The sequence below is a fragment of the Triticum dicoccoides genome, chromosome 3B (genome assembly GCF_002162155.2).
Source record: "Triticum dicoccoides isolate Atlit2015 ecotype Zavitan chromosome 3B, WEW_v2.0, whole genome shotgun sequence".
Classification (NCBI taxonomy): domain Eukaryota; kingdom Viridiplantae; phylum Streptophyta; class Magnoliopsida; order Poales; family Poaceae; genus Triticum; species Triticum dicoccoides.
This window is the reverse complement of record NC_041385.1, coordinates 564,672,667-564,693,885: the sequence shown is the minus strand read 5'-3', so window position 1 is coordinate 564,693,885 and position 21,219 is coordinate 564,672,667.

Below are 21,219 nucleotides of genomic sequence, written 5' to 3'. Positions count from 1 at the left end.
CGTACCCTACCATAATCTCTTCGTTTGTTCTCCGCTATTAGTGGCTTTGGAGTGACTCTTTGTTGCATGTTGAGGGATTGTTATATGATCTATTTATGTTATTATTGTTGAGAGAACTTGCACTAGTGAAAGTATGAACCTTAGGCCTTGTTTCCTACCATTGCAATACCGTTTGTGCTCACTTTTATCATTAGTTACCTTGCTGTTTTTATATTTTCAGATTACAAATACCCATATCTACCATCCATATTGCACTTGTATCACCATCTCTTCGCCGAACTAGTGCACCTATACAATTTACCATTGTACTGGGTGTGTTGGGGACACAAGAGACTCTTTGTTATTTGGTTGCAGGGTTGTTTGAGAGAGATCATTTTCATCCTACGCCTCCCACGGATTGATAAACCTTAGGTCATCTTGATACGTCTCCAACGTATCTACTTTTCCAAACACTTTTGCCCTTGTTTTGGACTCTAACTTGCATGATTTGAATGAAACTAACCCGGACTGACGTTGTTTTCAGCAGAACTACCATGATGTTGTTTTATGTGTAGAAAAGAAAAGTTCTCGGAATGTCCTCGAAATCCACGAAGGCACTTTTTGGAATTAATAAGAATTTTTGGTGAAAGAATTAATGCCAAGGGGCCCACAGCCTGCCCACGAGACAGGGGGCGCCCCCCTAGAGCGCGGCCTCCTATCTCGTGGGCCCCCTGGACCTCCACCGACCTCCACTCCAACTCCATATATTCCGTCTCAGGGAGAAAAAAATCAGAGAGAAAGTTTCATCGCGTTTAACGACATGGAGCCACCGCCAAGCCCTAATCTCTCCCGGGAGGGCTGATCTGGAGTCCATTCGGGGCTCCGAAGAGGGGGATTCGTCGCCGTCGTCATCATCAACCATCCTCCATCACCAATTTCATGATGCTCACCGCCGTGCGTGAGTAATTCCATCGTAGGCTTGCTGGACGGTGATGGGTTGGATGAGACATACCATGTAATCAAGTTAGTTTTGTTAGGGTTTGATCCCTAGTATCCACTATGTTCTGAGATTGATGTTGCTATGACTTTGCTGTGCTTAATGCTTGTCACTAGGGCCCGAGTGCCATGATTTCAGATCTGAACCTATTATGTTTTCATGAATATATGTGTGTTCTTGATCCTATCTTGCAAGTTTATAGTCACCTATTATGTGATATGATCCGACAACCCCGAAGTGACAATAATCAGGATACTTCTCGGTGATGACCGTAGTTTGAAGAGTTCATGTATTCACTATGTGCTAATGCTTTGTTCCGGTTCTCTATTAAAAGGAGGCCTTAATATCCTTTAGTTTCCGTAAGGACCCCGCTTCAACGGGAGGGTAGGACAAAAGATGGCATGCAAGTTCTTTTCCATAAGCACGTATGACTATTTACGGAATACATGCCTATATTACATTGATGAATTGGAGCTAGTTCTATATCACCCTATGTTATAACTATTGCATGAGGAATCGCATCCGACATAATTATCCATCACTGATCCATTGCCTACGAGCTTTTCACATATTGTTCTTCGCTTATTTACTTTTCCATTGCTACTGTTACAACTACTACAAAAACCCAAAAACATTTATCTTTACTTTTGCTACCGTTACTATTATTATCATACCACTTTTGCTACTAAATACTTTGCTGCAGATACTAAGTTATCCAGGTGTGGTTGAATTGACAACTCAACTGCTAATACTCAAGAATATTCTTTGGCTCCCCTTGTGTCGCATCAATAAATTTGGGTTGAATACTCTACCCTCGAAAGCTGTTGCGATCCCCTATACTTGTGGGTTATCAAGACTAATTTTTGGCGCCGTTGCCGGGGAGCATAGCTCTATTCTCTGAGTCACTTGGGATTTATATCTGTTGATCACTATGAAGAACTTGAAAGACGATCGAACTACTATTTTGCCCTCAACTACGAGGGGAGGTAAGGAACTGCCATCTAGCTCTGCACTAGATTCTCCTTCCGTTATTAGTAGGCTTGCGACACCTAAACCTACTACTGCTATGAATTCTGATACATCGCATGTTATTGATGATGCCACTTCTGCTATGCATGATGAAACTACTTCTGTGCGTGATACTACTTTGCCATTAGGTGAATTTCTAGATGAACAACTTGCTAGAGTTAGGGGGAATGAAAATATTGAAGAACCTATTATTGATGATAGTGATGATGAAGGTTCCCCCAATGATTATGTATTACTTGTTGTTCCTAAGGGTTATGTTATGAATGAAGCATCTGCTATGGAAATTCTTGCTTGCAATGATAGAAATGATCTTAAGAAATTATTAGCTAAATGGAAGCAGCAGTCTCTTAATGCTAGAATGAAACCCGATCCTGCTTTTTCTACTTCACCTATCTGTGTTACTAATAAGGATTATGAATTCTCTGTAGATCCTGATCCTTTTTATGGCCTTGAATCTGAAACTGTTGTGGCACATCTTACCAAGTTGAATGATATAGCCACCCTGTTTACTCATGATGAGAAGTCTCGCTATTTATATATCCTTAAGATATTTCCGTTCTCATTAAAGGGTGATGCTAAGACTTGGTATAATTCTCTTGCTCCTGGTTGTGTGCGTAGTCCCCAGGATATGATTTATTACTTCTCTGCTAAATATTTCCCTGCTCATAAGAAACAAGCTGCCTTGCGGGGAATACATAACTTTGTGCAAATCAAAGAAGAGAGTCTCCCACAAGCTTGGGGGAGGCTTCTCCGGTTACTTAATGCTTTGCCTGATCATTCTCTTAAGAAAAATGAAATACTTGATATCCTTTATAATGGACTAACCGATGCTTCCAAGGACTACTTGGATAGTTGTGCTGGTTGTGTTTTCAGGGAAAGAACAGTCGACGAAGCTGAAATACTATTGAATAATATGTTGACTAATGAAAATAATTGGACTCTTCCCGAGCCAGTTCCTGAAGTAATTCCTGAACCGATTGAGCCAACTCATGAGCCTATTCCTAAACCCACTCTGAAGAAGAGAGGTGTTTTATTTCTCAGTCCTGAAGATATGCAAGAGGCAAAGAAATCAATGAAAGAAAAAGGTATTAAAGCTGAAGATGTTAAGAATTTACCACATATTGAATAAATACATGGTCTTAATTTACCTCCTGAAGAACCACATTGTCTTGATAACCCGACACAGGTAGTAAAGGTAAATTCTCTCTATAGATATGATAAAGTTGAAATACCCTCTACTAAATTTCATAGCCCATGCTTAGATGAATTTGAGGACTTTATGGCTAGACAAGAAATTTTTAATGCTTATGTTGGTAGAGAGTTAAAGAATAATGCTTTCGAGATAGGACGCGTAGGTGATAATCTAGCTAGAGTTAAAGATGAACTTCACCGCATTAGCAAATATGCTTCTATGGTTGCTACTCAAGCTGAGCAAGTACTTAAAGCTCAAAATGATTTGCTGGAGGAATTGAATAATAAAAAAGACTTTGCTGTTAGAGTGGCTACTAGAACTGGTAGAATGACTCAGGAACCTTTGTATCCTGAAGGCCACCCTTAGAGAATCGAGCAAGATTCTCAGATAAATAATTTAGAGGCACCTAGTTCTTCTAAAAAGAAGAAAAAGAAAAACGATAGAACTTTGCATGCTTCTAATGAACCTACTGTAGACACGCCTGAGAATCCCAATGATATTTCTGTTTCTAATGCTGAAACACAATCAGGTGATGAACATGAACCTAGTGATAATGTTAATGATAATGTTCATGTTGATGCTCAACCTAGCAAAGACAATGATGTAGAGATTGAACCTGCTGTTGATCTTGATAACCCACCATCAAAGAATCAACGTTATTATAAGAGATATTTTGTTGCTAGGAAGCACGGTAAAGAAAGAGAACCATGGGTTCAGAAACCCATGCCCTTTCCTCCTAAACCATCCAAGTCAAAGGATGATGAGGATTTTGAGTGCTTTGCTGAGATGATTAGACCTATTTTCTTATGTATGTGCTTAACTGATATGTTGAAAGTAAATCCTTATGCTAAGTATATGAAGGATATCATCACAAATAAAAGAAAGATACCTGAAGCTGAAATTTCCACCATGCTTGCTAATTACACTTTTAAGGGTGGAATACCAAAGAAACTTGGAGATCCGGGTGTACCAACTATACCATGCTCCATTAAAAGAAATTATGTTAGAACTGCTTTATGTGATCTTGGAGCCGGTGTTAGTGTTATGCCTCTCTCTTTATATCGTAGACTTGAATTGAATAAGTTGACACCTACTGAAATATCTTTGCAAATGGCTGATAAATCAACTGCTATACCTGTCGGTGTTTGTGAGGATGTGCCTGTTGTGGTTGCAAATGTCACTATCTTAACAGACTTTGTTAATCTTGATATTCTTGATGATGATAGTATGTCTATTATCCTTGGTAGACCTTTTCTTAATGCTGCAGGGGCTGTTATTGATTGCAACAAAGGCAATGTCACTTTTCATGTTAATGGTAATGAGCATACGGTACACTTTCCGAGGAAACAATCTCAAGTTCATAGCATCAATTCTATTGAAAAAGTTCCAACTATCATTTTTGGAGGTTTTGAATTTCCTCTCCCTACTGTCAAGAAAAAGTATGATATTCTTGTTGTTGGGGATTTTCATATCCCCGTTGAGGTAACTTAGTGTTATTCGAAATTTCTCCGGTTCCGTGTTATTCGGAATGAGTTTGTTAACAAGACTTGATTGGGTTCATTTTGATGATCACGAGATGGATGAAACTAGAAGGCACAACCTTCTGTACCCTCTTTTTACTTTTTTGTTATTTAGATTAAATAAAGCAAAAATAGTATTATACGTCTGTTTTCTGAATTATCCGTGCATTAAAAAATAGTCTGAAAATAGTAGTGCTCCAAATGCCCTGCAGATTTAGTATGATTTTTTCTGGAATATTTGAGGATTTTAGGCACTGAAAACACTGTAGGAGGGGCAAGCACCAGGCCACGAGAGAGGAGCCCCCCCTGTAGGGCACGCCCCCTGTCTCGTGGGCCCCTAGTGGCTCCCCTCCACTTATGCCAGCGCCCACACACTTCATCTTCTACCCAAAAAAAAATCCCCATCCAGCTCAAGCACGAGTTCTAGCTCGTTTTGCTGCGATTTTCGATCTCTTAGCTCAAAGCTCCATTCACAAAACTGCTTTGGGGAATTGTTGCTTGGTATGTGACTCCTCTATTGGTCCAATTAGTTTTTGTTCTAGTGCTTTATTCATTGCAAATTTTTGCTGCATAGGTGACCATGTTCTTGAGCTTGCATGTTAAAAGTTTGAGGTCCCAAGCCATTCCAATGCATGATATAGGCTCTAGGCTCTTATAGGAGTAGTTGCTATCAATCTTGTTTAGTTTTATTCACCTTTATTTTGAAGTTACTAAAATGTCAGAAATTTTCAGAAAAGAAATATGCTTAGAAGAATGTACCAAGGTGGTTCCTCGGCAAAGAAAGGGCCAAGGATTGCTATACATGAGCAAGATGTTAAACTGCTGAGGGACGCGAATGTACGGGCTTGTGAGTGGCCATCCGATGATTTTATGGTCGAAGCAGGCTTCAAGGAGGAATTTGACGCGTATGTGCGTAATGCTGAGCTGGAGGACTTCTTACAAGATAAGTGTCCTCAATATTATCAATTGACTGATTCCTTTGTGCGGAGGTTCGAATATATTTCTGCGCGTAATTCTCCTAGTGTCATGTTTGATATTTATGATACATCTTATACCATGGATTTAGAGGATTTCACGACTGCTTGCAAACTCCCGCAGTGGGGTAATATCAATGATCCTCGCAAATCTGAATTTAGAGATTTTGTTGCTAGTATTACTGTGGGAGAATCTATGGACATATCACAAGCTACTATAGGGAGCATTCATTTTCCGGCTATACATTATTTTGCTCTCTTTATTGGTAGATGCATTAACGGTAAGGACGAGGTATGTCACATGTGTGCCCCTGATCTTTGTGTCCTCAAGAGTGCTGTGTCAGGTTATAAAGGTTATAACTTGGGGGCAATAGTTGCACGTAGGTTGCAGAATAATAGTAGAAGGGGAGATTTATTTGGAGGAATTTATGCAACCCGTGTGGCTAATTTTCTTAATATAGCTCCACGAGAGGGGGATATGATTGTACCTCCTATTTATTTGGATAAAGAAGCTATGTTTGATCATAATTTTCTTGAGAGGAATGAACAATTCCTCCATTATCGACTAATCTATGACAGACACAATGTCGTCCCTGTTACTCTTCCTGCTCCCTACCTTTTTTATTTTCAGGCAAAAGGAAGATATGTTGTCACCAGGGAAGAAGCAACTGAATATGAGAGGGGAATGGATGCAGCTCGCCAACACGCTGCTGCTCAGGAGGCGGTCGCCTCTGCATCTCAGTACTACCCCAGTTTCACTTATGTATATCAGCGAGGCGGTCATTGGTATTAAACCAACTTAGGCCAAAAGCCTAAGCTTGGGGGAGTATGTATTTCTCACCGACTTGACCTTCATGTTCACACACTAGTCGTCGGTGCTCATACTCTTTCATTGTATTATCCATGCTAGTTTAAATTTCTTTTTCTAGTTTTCTCCTTGTGTGTTTGATAAACTTTAAGAAAAAACCAAAAAATTATTTAGTTTAATTTCCATGTTTGTAGTAGAAATTAAAATGAAAACCCAAAAATATTTCTTGTTCTTCTTCTTACTTGTTGAGAGCTTTCTCGTGTAAATAGTTTTCTTTTCTTTTCTTTCTTTTGGGGGTCGAGAAGACCATATTGAAAATGCTTAGTGGCTCTTATATGCATGATTGTTTATTTAATTTAGAGCCCATATTACCCTGCCTTCTCTCTTGAGTTGAATGCTTGCAGATTCCAGCTTAGTCCAACGCAAGTGCACTCTTATTATTATACACATCGTTCGGTCGTGCAAGTGAAAGGCAGTAATGACGATATATGATGGACTTATTGGGATGAGAAAAGCTGGAATGAACTGGACCTCTCTTGTTTTTGTAAATATGATGAGTTCATCGTTCCCGAGTCAGCTATTATGAAGTAAACATATTTGCAATGACATTTAGAGATTATAGTTACTTGTGCCATGCTTGATTAGCTATGAGTTATAATGGTTTACCTTGCGTGCCAACATGCTATTAGAATGATTATGATGTGGTATGATGGGATGGTATCCTCCTTTGAATGTATTGAGTGACTCGACTTGGCACATGTTCACGCATGTAGTTGAATCAAATCAACATAGCCTTCACGATATTTATGTTCATGGTGGATTATATCCTACTCATGCTTGTATCCGGTGTGAATTAATTTTAATGCATGCTTACGACTGTTGTCGCTCTCTCAGTTGGTCGCTTCCCAGTCTTTTGCTAGCCTTCACCTGTACTAAGCGAGAATACTGCTTGTGCATACAAACTCCTTAAACCCCAAAGTTGTTCCATATGACTCCACTATACCTACCTATATGCGGTATTTACCTGCCGTTCCAAGTAAATTTGTATGTGACAAACTCCAAACCTTCAAATGAAATTCTGTTTTGTATGCTTGAGCAGCTCATGTTACAACTAGGGCTGCCTATATCTTCCATCCTAGGTGGGTTATTCTCACGAGGAGTGGACTCCGCTCCTCATTCACGAGAAAGGGCCGGTAACCGGGATGCCCAGTCCCATGGTCCAAAAAGATCAAAGCAAATCAAATTAATTAAACAAAACTCCCCCAGGGCTGTTGTATGTTGGAGGCACTCGTTGTTTCGAGAAAGCCATGGATTGATGTTTGTTGGTGGTTGGGGGAGTATAAACCTTTACCATTCTGTTTGGCAACTGCCTATAATGCATGTAGTATGAAAGATACAGCCATCTCATAGTTGTTGCATTGACAGCAAAAGTATGCCGCTCAAAATGTTACTCAAACTCTATTTTAAAATCGAGCTCTGGCACCTCTACAAATCCGTGCTTCCCTCTGCGAAGGGCCTATCTATTTACTTTTATGTTGAGTCATCACCCTTCTTATTAAAAGCACCCGCTGGAGAGCACACTGTCATTTGCATTCATTATTATTGGTTTATATTGGGTATGACTTGACTGGATCTCTTTTACCATGAATTACAATGTTTAGTCAGTCCTTGATCTTTAAAGGTGCTCTGCATTTATGTTTTGCGGTCTCAGAAAGGGCTAGCGAGATACCATTTTGTTATATCATGTTATAGTTATTTTGAGAAAGTATTGTCATCCGAGTTTTATTATTATGGCTCACTAGCTGATTATGCTATTGATATGAGTAATTGTGAGACCTATGTGTTATTGTGAGTATGGTTAGTTCATAATATTTGCTGAAACTTGAATGCTGACTTTTCATGTTACAACAACAAGAGCAAACAGAGTTTGTAAAAGTTTTTCTTTATCACTTTCAGTTTATCAACTGAATTGCTTGAGGACAAGCAAAGGTTTAAGCTTGGGGGAGTTGATACGTCTCCAACGTATCTACTTTTCCAAACACTTTTGCCCTTGTTTTGGACTCTAACTTGCATGATTTGAATGAAACTAACCTGGACTAACGATGTTTTCAGTAGAACTACCATGATGTTGTTTTATGTGTAGAAAATAAAAGTTCTCGGAATGTCCTGGAAATCCACGGAGGCACTTTTTGGAATTAATAAGAATTTTTGGCGAAAAAATTAATGCCAGGGGGCCCATAGCCTCTCCAAGAGACAGGGGGCGCCCCCCCTAGGGCGCGACCTCCTATCTCGTGGGCCCCCTGGACCTCCATCGACCTCAACTCCAACTCCATATATTCCGTCTCGGGGAGAAAAAATCAGAGAGAAAGTTTCATCGCGTTTTACGACATGGAGCCGCCGCCAAGCCCTAATCTCTCTCGGGAGGGCTGATCTGTAGTCCGTTCGGGGCTCTGGAGAGGGGGATTCATCGCCGTCGTCATCATCAACCATCCTCCATCACCAATTTCATGATGCTCACTGCCGTGCGTGAGTAATTCCATCGTAGGATTGCTGGACGGTGATGGGTTGGATGAGATTTACCATGTAATCAAGTTAGTTTTGTTAGGGTTTGATCCCTAGTATCCACTATGTTCTGAGATTGATGTTGCTATGACTTTGCTATGCTTAATGCTTGTCACTAGGGCCCGAGTGCCATGATTTCAGATATGAACCTATTATGTTTTCATGAATATATGTGTGTTCTTGATCCTATCTTGCAAGTCTATAGTCACCTATTATGTGTTATGATCCGACAACCCCGAAGTGACAATACTCGAGATACTTGTCGGTGATGACCGTAGTTTGAGGAGTTCATGTATTCACTATGTGCTAATGCTTTGTTCCGGTTCTCTATTAAAAGGAGGCCTTAATATCCCTTAGTTTCCGTAAGGACCCCGCTTCAACGGGAGGGTAGGACAAAAGATGTCATGCAAGTTCTTTTCCATAAGCACGTATGACTATTTACGGAATACATGCCTACATTACATTGATGAATTGGAGCTAGTTCTATATCACCCTATGTTATAACTATTGCATGAGGAATTGCATCCGACATAATTATCCATCACTCATCCATTGCCTACGAGATTTTCACATATTGTTCTTCGCTTATTTACTTTTCCGTTGCTACTGTTACAACTACTACAAAAACCCAAAACATTTATCTTTACTTTTGCTATCATTACTATTATTATCATACCACTTTTGCTACTAAATACTTTGCTGCAGATACTAAGTTATCCAGGTGTGGTTGAATTGACAACTCAACTGCTAATACTCAAGAATATTCTTTGGCTCCCGTTGTGTCAAATCAATAAATTTGGGTTGAATACTCTACCCTCGAAAGCTGTTGCAATCCCCTATACTTGTGGGTTATCACATCCACTTGAGGGAAATTTCCTATTGTCCTACAAACCTCTGCACTTGGAGGCCCAACAACGTCTACAAGAAGAAGGTTGTGTAGTAGACATCAGTGATTCCTCGGGTTTTCCCCTTGATGTTTGAACACATGGTTACCTTGACTTTACTTGAGACCTTTGAGAAAATCAGGCGGGCCCGGAGAGCACCCGCAAGATGGTTACTAGGCACGGCCGCCCCGAGTGGGCTGGGCTAGCCCTTGCCGTATTTCCTCGAGACGGGGCGGCGGGGTCACATTATCGTGAGTCTTCTCTTGTCTCCGCAAACTAATAATACACTATGGTTTGGGTATTTGTTCTGAGTTGGCCTTTGGCCTTTACGCACTAACCACCACGCGAGAATAGTTATGGGCGTCGACGTCGTAGTATTAGTCGAAGCTTTGTCAGACGTCCAGTTCAGCATGGCGGCACGGCTGGGCCGGTACCATCCTGTAGTGGTGGAGCCTGGACCCGCCCTGCGTGCAACGACCCAGAGTGCACTGGGCGAGGGGCCCAAGATCCCGGAGTGCTTAGGATGTAGACTGGCGGGGACCTTTCTGCTGATCCTAGGTAGGGCTGCGACGTGTTGATCTTCCGAGGCCGGGCATTGACCCAGAAAAGTGTGTCCAGCCAGAGTAATCAAGCATGTTGGAAAACGTGGTGCACCCCTGCAGGGAAGATTATCTATTAATAGCTGTGTCCACGGTAATGGACGTACAGAGTTATATCCTGATCTATTACAACTAGAAATGGATACTTGAGATATGTGGCCCCGGGATTGCTTCCTCGCAGGGAGTCGAGGAAGGATCTCTGGGCACTAATTGTACAACATGGTTGTTAATTATAAAATGCTATTCTTTACTCTTCTACATGTTGCAAGATGCTTGGAGCTGCTTGAAGATGCTAGTATTCGATAGGCTAGGCCTTCCCCTCTATTCTGGCTTTCTGTAGTTCAGTCCACAGATACGACCCTTCCATTTGATACCAATGCATACTTAGTATAGATCTGATGCTTGCGAGTACTTTGGATGAGTACTCACGGTTGCTTTACTACCCCTTTTCCCCCTTCCTTCTTCTTTCCGGTTGATGCAACCAGATGGTGGATCCTTGGAGCCAGATGCCACCGCTGACGGGTGCTACTACATGAAGACCGCCGACGACCAGGAGTAGTTAGGAGGTCCTAGGCAGGAGGCCTTGCCTCTACGATCGTGTTGCTTTTGTGCTAGCCTTCTTAAGGCAGTCTTGTCTAACTTATGTCTGTACTCAAATATTGTTGCTTCCGCTGACTCTTGTGTATCGAGCTATGTATTCGAGCCCTCAAGGCCCCTGGCTTGTAATATGAAGCTTGTATCTTCTCAATTTGTGTTTAGAGTTGTGTTGTGATATCTTCCCATTGAGTCCCTGATCTTGATCGTACATGTTTGTGTGTATGATTAATGTATGGTCGAGTCTTTTTCGGGGGCGTCACAAGTTGGTATCAGAGCCGACTGCCTGTAGGATCCCCCTTTCCAACTCCTTGGCCGAAGTTGAGTCTAGTCTTTGAAAAACTGGTTTACTAACTTGGCTGTGTGGCTTACGGGCCCATGTCGCCACTGGGTGGTATTAGGATCTTTTAATCGTCGTCTATATTCTGGGACTCTGATCTCTCTTTTATTTGGGTTAAATGATTTTGCTAAATCTAACATTAGGATCTCGTGATCACATCCACCCGAAGGTTTGTATTACCTTTCTTGAATTGAGGGCCGAGATCTGCTTCACATTGTTCACTGACCGCAGGATCCTCTTATCGACCGCTCCCTGCGTCGTCACTTGCAAATCCCTCACTCTAGTGGTTTTCCCCGACGTTGATGTAGCCTTCGCTATGTCCCGTTGAGGTATCCCTCCATCGCGTGCATGTGTGCCGTCTAGTGTGTTTAAGATGTTTCTCTTGTCCGAACTCATACGAACAGCATGCAACTAGCCCCGTATATGTATGTGTATGTCTTCAATGACTACTGCTTTCTACATACTGTGCCTTTGCTCGTGTTCTGATTACAGCATCAATAACTCCATACACCTGCTCCAACCCTTGTTAAACCGCTCCCTGATGTTTTGAGAAGGATGGTTAGACCCACTAGTTATTGCCGTGGTGGTGACAATCCACCACCTCCCGAATACATGGCCGGAATGATACAACAATTTGATATTGAATCGCCAGTTCATGGTATGAGTCATGGCTCAGTTCCCACGCCCCAATATGAATCAGCAACCAGCCCCAGTGACTCTGCAAGACTTTGCATCTCAACCCAACCATCTACTGCAGCTCAACTCATCCACTTGATGCTGATGACTGGCTCCGTGACATCACTTTTAAGTTGGAGTCTGTTGATGTAGCCCCTGCCAACTATGTCATCTTGCGGCTTACTACCTTAAAGTTCCCGCTACTCAATTGTGGGACGTCCACAGGCGTTCCTTACCTGTTGGAACCGCCATCACTTGGCCAAAATTCCAAGCTGCATTCCGCGGGCCAATGTCGAACCACCCTGATTAGTCACAACGTCCCCGTTGAACTTGAACGGTTGGAATTCCATGTTTCCCCCATTGTTTTGAAGTCATCCAATATCGACCTCATTCTAAGAATGGAATGGTTTAAACCACATACCGCTTCTATCATTTGCGCCACTTAAACCGTCCATCTACTCCATCCTTCGAGTGAGATAGTAAGCTACCATGCTCATCTTGTTTCGAAGCACGGATTTATTCCTTGAACGCGTAAACGCTTATCTTATGAGAATTGAAAATGCTCCAATTGTTTGTGAATTCCAAGATGCTTTTCCAAAAGAACAACCCAGTCCATGGCCTTGAACTTGCTGTAGATAAATTTGCACTGAATTTGTGGTGGCATTTCCTTTTTTTGGTAATCGTTGCGAGGTCTTCACCGATCATCAAAGTCTGAAGTATCTTTTTACTCAGCTAGATTTGGATCTCCGTCTGCAGCGATGTATGGAAACAATTACAGAATATGACTATGATATTTCTTATACCCCTGGCAAGGCTATTTCACAGCCGATGCCCCGAGTCGCAAGTCTTATTGCAACAACCCCATGGCTTATATAGCTCAACCCCTGCACGATGATCTCACTTACACATAGCACCGGTCCGCATTCTCGATCAAACTGAACGTCGCACCGTCAGAGGGCTTTCAAAATTCTAAAATTTCAATGGTCAAATCCTTCTGAAGATGAAGCCACTTGGGAACTCGAGGATTGTCTTAGAGATGAATACCTCGTTTTGTTTCCATCTACCTTCTAAAATCTCGGGACGAGATTTCTTGTAGTGGAGGAGAATTGTAACACCCGAATAATTAAGCTATAGTAATCCCCCGCTAACGATGCCATGTCATCACATTACTGTTACTAATCCTCGCTTGATTCAAATCATGATTCAAATTCAAATTCAAATTAAAGTCCAAAATACAAATTTCTCAAACCTGCCAAATAAAATGTTCAAAGTGTGGCAAATATTCCATAACCAATTATGGTGCTGACCCAACATTTTTGTATAAGTATTTAAATGCTCTTTGGTGAATAAAACAACGACTAAAACAATTACTAAATGACTTTAAATAATAAACAAATGCAAAGCTATTTTCCCCCTGGGCTTTGGCCCACTAAGCCATCAGACCGACCCATCCTCACCGAACCATCCTCTCTCCCCTGTTCACGCGACCATGTCGCTACAGGGGCTTGGTCGCCCCGAACCACCTCGCTGGCGCCGACGCCGGGAGGGGATAAGGGCACCACGCCCCGACCCCTCGATCCCACCTGTCCCCACTTGCCCCCTCGGGTTCCCGCCTGCTCCATCCACTCTCCCACTTGCCCCTCTTCTCTCCTTCTCCACCTCTCCCTCTCCATCGATCTAGAGAGGAGGCCGACATGATCGCCGCCGCGCCCGCTTCGATCCCGCGGCCACCGTCCACCCCTACCCTCCCCAACGAGTCCAGGAGCACCGTAGCGTCACCCTCATCATCTACGTCGAGCCACACGGTGTTGGACGGCCCCTGCAATGCCACCCCGACCTCATCTTCAACCTAGGGATCCGCTGACGTTCTTCTTCGACTCCGACGCCGTCAAGCCTCCCCAAGCTCGCTATCCTCCACTACCGCCTCACCGTGAGCACACGCCCTTCTCGAAACCCACCTTTCTTCGTTCCCGTGCCATAGGCCTCGTAGCCGCTATTGCCGAACTCGCCACCACCCGCGCTTGTTTCTGGCGTGGCCACTAGTGACCTTTGGTCCCGTGCGTGCCACCGCCATATTCACCATGTCGAGCAGGAACCGTAGCATCTTTTCCACGGGCCAATTAGTGGCCGAGAACGCCATCTCCATCGTCGCCGTAGATCGCCCCCGCCGTCACACCCGAGCTCCCGAGGAGCTCGCGGTCGCCGCGCCAGCTGCCTTTGCCCGCGCATCCTCGCGCCCGGTGATCCCGCGCCACTCATAGCCACGCTGTTCCCCCTGTTTCCCCGTTGGTTTCATCGTCGTACGTCGCCACCACCACCGAGCCATGCTCCGTGGAGCTCGCGCTCACCGCCCGTGCCCTCTGGTCGTGGCCGCGCCCCCAACAGCCTCGTTCGCGAGCTCACCGCCCATGGCCTTGATACGTCTCCAACGTATCTATAACTTTTGAATGTTCCATGCTATTATATTACCTCTTTTGGATGTTTATGGGCTTTATTTTACACATTTATATCATTTTTGGGACTAACCTACTAACCGGAGGCCCAACCCATATTGCTATTTTTTTGCCTATTTCATCATTTCGAAGAAAAGGAATATCAAACGGAGTCCAAACGGAATGAAACCTTCGGGAGCATGATTTTTGGAACGAACCTGATCCGGAGAGCTTGGAGTGCAAGTCAAGAAGCTCCCGAGGGCCCCACGAGATAGGGGGCCGCCCCCCTATAGGGCGTGCCCCCCTATCTCGTGGGCCCCTCGGGCGGCCACCGACGTACTTCTTCCTCCTATATATACATACGTACCCCGAAAACATCCAGGAGCACCACGAAGCACAATTTCCACCGCCGTAGGAATCAACCATAGAGGGCCTCTACATCAACATCCTTGCCCCTCCGATGAGTTGTGAGTAGTTTACCACAGACCTACGGGTCCATAGTTATTAGCTAGATGGCTTCTTCTCTCTTTTTGGATCTCAATACAATGTTCTCCCCCTCTCTTGTGGAGATCTATTCGATGTAAACTCTTTTTGCGGTGTGTTTGTCGAGATCCGATGAATTGTGGGTTTATGATCAAGTTTATCTATGAATAATATTTGAATCTTCTTTGAATTCTTTTATGTATGCTTGAGTTATCTTTGCAAGTCTCTTCGAATTATCAGTTTGGTTTGGCCTACTAGATTGGTCTTTCTTTCCATGGGAGAAGTGGTTAGCTTTGGGTTCAATCTTGCGGTGTTCTTACTCAGTGACAGAAAGGGTTGCAAGACACGTATTGTATTGTTGCCATCGAGGATAACAAGATGGGGTTTATATCATAGTGCATGAGTTTATCCCTCTACATCATGTCATCTTGCTTAATGCGTTGCTCTATTCTTATGAACTTAATACTCTAGATGCATGCTGGATAGCGGTTGATGTGTGGAGTAATAGTAGTAGATGCAGGCAGGAGTCGGTCTACTTGTTATGGACGTGATGCCTATATACATGATCATGCCTAGAGAATCTCATAACTATGCACTTTTCTATCAATTGCTCGATAGTAATTCGTTCACCCACCGTAATACTTATGCTATCTTGAGAGAAGCCTCTAGTGAAACCTATGGCCCCCGGGTCGATCTCTTATCATATTTGATTTCAATCTACCTTTATTTGCATCTTTACTTTTTGCATCTATCTTATAAAATACCAAAAATATATTTATCTTATCATACTATCTTTATTAGATCTCACTTTCGCAAGTGGCCGTGAAGGGATTGACAACCCCTTTATTGCGTTGGTTGCGAGTTCTCAGTTTGTTTGTGTAGGTGCGTGGGACTTTTGAGGAGCCTCCTACTGGATTGATACCTTGGTTCTCAAAACTGAGGGAAATACTTATGCTACACTTTGCTGTATCACCCTCTCCTCTTCGAGGAAAACCAACACAAGCTCAAGACGTAGCAAGAATGATTTCTGGCGCCGTTGCCGGGGAGGTCTCCGCTCAAGTCAAGACATACCAAGTACCCATCACAAACCCATCTCCCTCGCATTTACATTATTTGCCATTTGCCTCTCGTTTTCCTCTCCCCCACTTCACCCTTGCCATTTTATTCGCCCTCTCTTTCCCAATCTCGTCCTCTCTTTTTCGCTTGTCGTTTTTCTGTTTGCTTGTGTGTTGGATTACTTGTTGCCATGGCACAAGATAATACCAAGTTGTGTGACTTCTCGAATACCAATAATAATGATTTTCTTAGTACTCCGATTGCTCCTCTTAATGATGTCGAGTCTTGTGAAATCAATACCGCTTTGCTGAATCTTGTTATGAAAGATCAATTCGCCGGCCTTCCTAGTGAAGATGCCGCTACTCATCTAAACAATTTTTTTTGATTTGTGTGATATGCAAAAGAAGAAAGATACGGATAACAATATTGTCAAATTGAAGTTATTTCCGTTTTCACTTAGAGATCGTGCTAAAGTTTGGTTTTCGTCTTTGCCTAAAAATAGTATTGATTCTTGGAACAAGTGCAAAGATGCTTTTATCTCTAAGTATTTTCCTCCTGCTAAGATCATCACTCTTAGGAACGATATTATGAATTTTAAATAACTTGATCATGAACATGTTGCCCAATCTTGGGAAAGAATGAAATTAATGCTTCGCAATTGCCCTACTCATGGTTTGAATTTATGGATGATCATACAAAATTTTTATGCCGGTTTGAACTTTGCTTCTAGAAATCTTTTAGATTTGGCCGCAGGAGGCACTTTTATGGAAATCACGTTAGGAGATGCTACAAAACTTCTTGATAATATTATGGCTAATTATTCTCAATGGCACACCAAAAGATCTTCTAGTAAAAAAGTGCATGCTATAGAAGAAATTAATGTTTTGAGTGGAAAGATGGATGAACTTATGAAGATGTTTGCTACTAAAAACACTCCTCTTGATCCCAATGATATGACTTTGTCTTCCTTTATTGAGAATAATAATGAATCTATGGATGTGAATTTTGTTGGTAGGAATAGTTTTGGAAATAATGCTTATAGAGGAAATTTTAATGCTAGACCGTTCCCTAGTAATCCCTCTAATAATTATGGAAATTCCTACAATAATTCTTATGGTAATTTTAATAAGATGCCCTCTGATTTTGAGAATAGTGTGAAAGAATTTATGATATCTCAAAAGAATTTTAATGCTTTGCTTGAAGAAAAATTGCTCAAAGTTGATGATTTGGCTAGGAACGTTGATAGACTTTCGCTTGATGTTAATTCTCTTAAACTTGGATCTTCTTCTCCTAAGCATGATATAAATGAGTCTCTCAAAGTAATGAGAATTTCCATTGACGAGTGCAAGGAAAGAACCGCAAGATTGCGTGCTAAAAAAGAAAGCTTTATAAAAGCGTGTTCTTCTAGTCTTCATGAAAATAATGATGAGGATCTTAAAGTTATTGATGCATCTCCGATTAGATCTATGTTTTTCAATATGAATTTTGATGATTATGGGAGTGATGATGAATCAACTTTGCCTAGAAGGCGTCCCAAAAATTCGGAGTCTTTAGATCTTGATGCTAAATTTGGTAGAAGTGAGATTGGAGAATCCTCAACTTCTAATAATATTGAACTTACTATCTCGGATTTCAAGGAATTTGATTATGATAATTGCTCTTTAAAAGTTTGTATTTCCTTGTTGCAATCCGTTGTTAATTCTCCTCATGCTTATAGTCAAAATAAAGCTTTTACCAAACATATTGTTGATGCCTTGATGCAATCTTATAATGAAAAACTTAATTTGGAAGTTTCTATACCTAGAAAACTTAATGATGAGTGGGAACCTACTATAAAGATTAGAATTAAAGATTATGAGTGTTTTGCTTTGTGTGATTAGGGTGCTAGTGTTTCCACGATTCCGAAAACTTTATGTCATATTCTAGGTTTCCATGATCTTGATGATTGCTCTTTAAATTTGCACCTTGCGGATTCCACCATTAAAAAACCTATGGGAAGAATCAATGATGTTCTTATTGTTGCAAATAGAAATTTGGTGCCCGTAGATTTTATCGTTCTTGATATAGATTGCAATCTTTCTTGCCCTATTATTCTTGGTAGACCTTTCCTTAGAACGATTGGTGCGATTATTGATATGAAGGAAGGGAACATTAGATTCCAATTTCCTTTAAAGAAAAGCATGGAGCACTTTCCAAGAAAGAAAGTAAAATTACCTTATGAATCTATCATGCGTGCTACTTATGAATTTAGTGCCAAAGATGGCACTCGTTAGATCTATCTTTGTTTTTATGCCTAGCTAGGGGCGTTAAACGATAGCGCTAGTTGGCAGGCAACCCAATTTTCTTTATGTTTTTTTGCTCCTGTTTAGTAATAAACCTTGCATCTACCTTCTGTTTAGATGTGTTTTTATATTTTACTTAGTGTTTGTGTCAAGTAGAACCTATAGGATAACCTACGATGATAGTTGATTTGATTCTGCTGAAAAACAGAAACTTTGCGCGCACGAATATAATTTTGTTAAATCACAGGAACGTGCTTTTGTGTTGGTTCTTTTTGTTGATGTTCAATAAACAAAATTTCCAGGAATTCCTATTCTGGTAGGATTTTTAGAGTTCCAGAAGTTTGCGTTAGTTACAGATTGCTACATACTGTTCTGTTTTTGACAGATTGTGTTTTTCGTGTGTTGTTTGCTTATTTCAATGCATCTATGGCTAGTAAATTAGTTTATAAACCATAAAGAAGTTGGAATACAGTAGGTTTAACACCAATATAAATAAATAATGAGTTCATTGCAGTACCTTATGTGGTGGTTTTGTGTTCTTTCACTAACGGAGCTTATAAGATTTCCTGTTCAGTTTTGTGTTGTGAAGTTTTCAAGTTTTGGGTAAAGCCTTTATGGACTATGGAATAAGGAGTGGAAAGAGCCTAAGCTTTGGGATGCCCATGGCACCCCAAGATATTCAAGGATAGCCAAAAGCCTAAGCTTGGAGATGCCCCGGGAAGGCATCCCCTCTTTCGTCTTCGTTCATTGGTACTTTACTTGGAGCTATATTTTTATTCGTTACATGATATGTGTTTTGCTTGGAGCGTCATGTATTATATTAGTCTTTGCTTTTTAGTTTACCACAATCATCCTTTCTGTACACACCTTTTGGGAGAAGCCTATTTGATTAGAATTTGCTAGAATACTCTATGTGCTTCACTTATATCTTTTGAGCTTGATAGTTTTGCTCTAGTGCTTCACTTATATCTTTTAGAGCACGGTGGTGTCTTAATTTTGAAGAAATTGCTAGTCTCTCATGCTTCACTTATATTATTTTGAGAGTCTTTTAGAACAGCATGGTATTTGCTATGATCTTAAAGTTGGTCCTAGAATGATGAGCATCCAAGTTGGGTATAATAAAAACTATCATAGAAAAGTGAATTGGATGCTATGATCAATTTGATGCTTGATAATTGTTTTGAGATATGGGGGTAGTGATATTAAAGTCATGCTAGTTGGGTGATTATGAATTTAAAGAATGCTTGTGTTGAAGTTTGTGATTCCCGTAGCATGCACGTATGGTGAACCGCTTTGTGATGAAGTTGGAGCACAATTTTATTTATTGATTGTCTTCCTTATGAGTGGCGGTCGGGGACGAGCGATGGTCTTTTCCTACCAATCTATCCCCCTAGGAGCATGCGCGTAGTGCTTTGATTTTTGATGACTTCTAAATTTTTGCAACAAGTATATGAGTTCTTTTGATTAATGTTGAGTCCATGGATTATACGCACTCTTTCATCCTTCCACCATTGCTAGCCTCTCTTGTACCGTGCAACTTTTGCCGGTACCATATACCCATCATTTACCTTCCTCAAAACAGCCAGCATACCTACCTATTATGGCTTTTCCATAGCCATTCTGAGATATATTGCCATGCAACTTTCCACCATTCCGTTCTTATGACACGCATTACTTTTGTCATATTGCTTTTTGCATGATCATGTAGTTGACATTGTATTTGTGGCAAGGCCACCTTCATAATTTTCATACATGTCGCTCTTGATTCATTGCATATCCCGGTACACCGCCGGAGGCATTCATATAGAGTCATATCTTGTTCTAGCTTTGAGTTGTAAATCCATAAAAGTGTGATGATCTTCATTATTAGAGCATTGTCCTAGTGAGGAAAGGATGATGAAGACTATGATTCCCCCACAAGTCGGGATGAGACTTCGGACTTTAAAAAAAAGAAAAAAAAAGAAGAAAAAAAAGGAGAAAGGCCAAAAAAAAGAGAAAGGCCAAAGAAAAAGAGAAAAGAAAAGAAAAAAAGAAAAAAATAAATAAAATGAGAGAAAAAGAGAGAAGGGACAATGCTACTATCTCTTTTTCCACACTTGTGCTTCAAAGTAGCATCATGATCTTCATAGAGAGTCTCATATGTTGTCACTTTCATATAATTAGTGGGAATTTTTCATTATAGAACTTGGCTTGTATATTCCAATGATGGGCTTCCTTGAAGTGCCCTAGGTCTTCGTGAGCAAGCAAGTTGGATGCACACCCACTAAGTTTCTTTTGTTGAGCTTTCATATATTTATAGCTCTAGTGCATCCGTTGCATGGCAATCCCTACTCACTCACATTGATATCTATTAATGGGCATCACCATAGCCCGTTGATATGCCTAGTTGATGTGAGACTATCTTCTCCTTTTTGTCTTCTCCACAACCACCCTTCTATTCTACATATAGTGCTATGTCCATGGCTCACGCTCATGTATTGCGTGAAAGTTGAAAAAGTTTGAGATTATTAATGTATGAAACAATTGCTTGGCTTGTCATCGGGGTTGTGCATGATTACATACTTTGTGTGATGAAGATAGAGCATAGCCAGACTATATGATTTTGTAGGGATAACTTTCTTTAGCCATGTTATTTTGAGAAGACATGATTACTGCGATTAGTATGCTTGAAGTATTACTATTTCTTATGTCAATATGAACTTTTATTTTGTATTCATTTGGATCTGGACATTCATGCCACAATAAATAGAATTAGATTATGAATTATGCTAGGTAGCATTCCACATCAAAAATTCTCTTTTTATCATTTACCT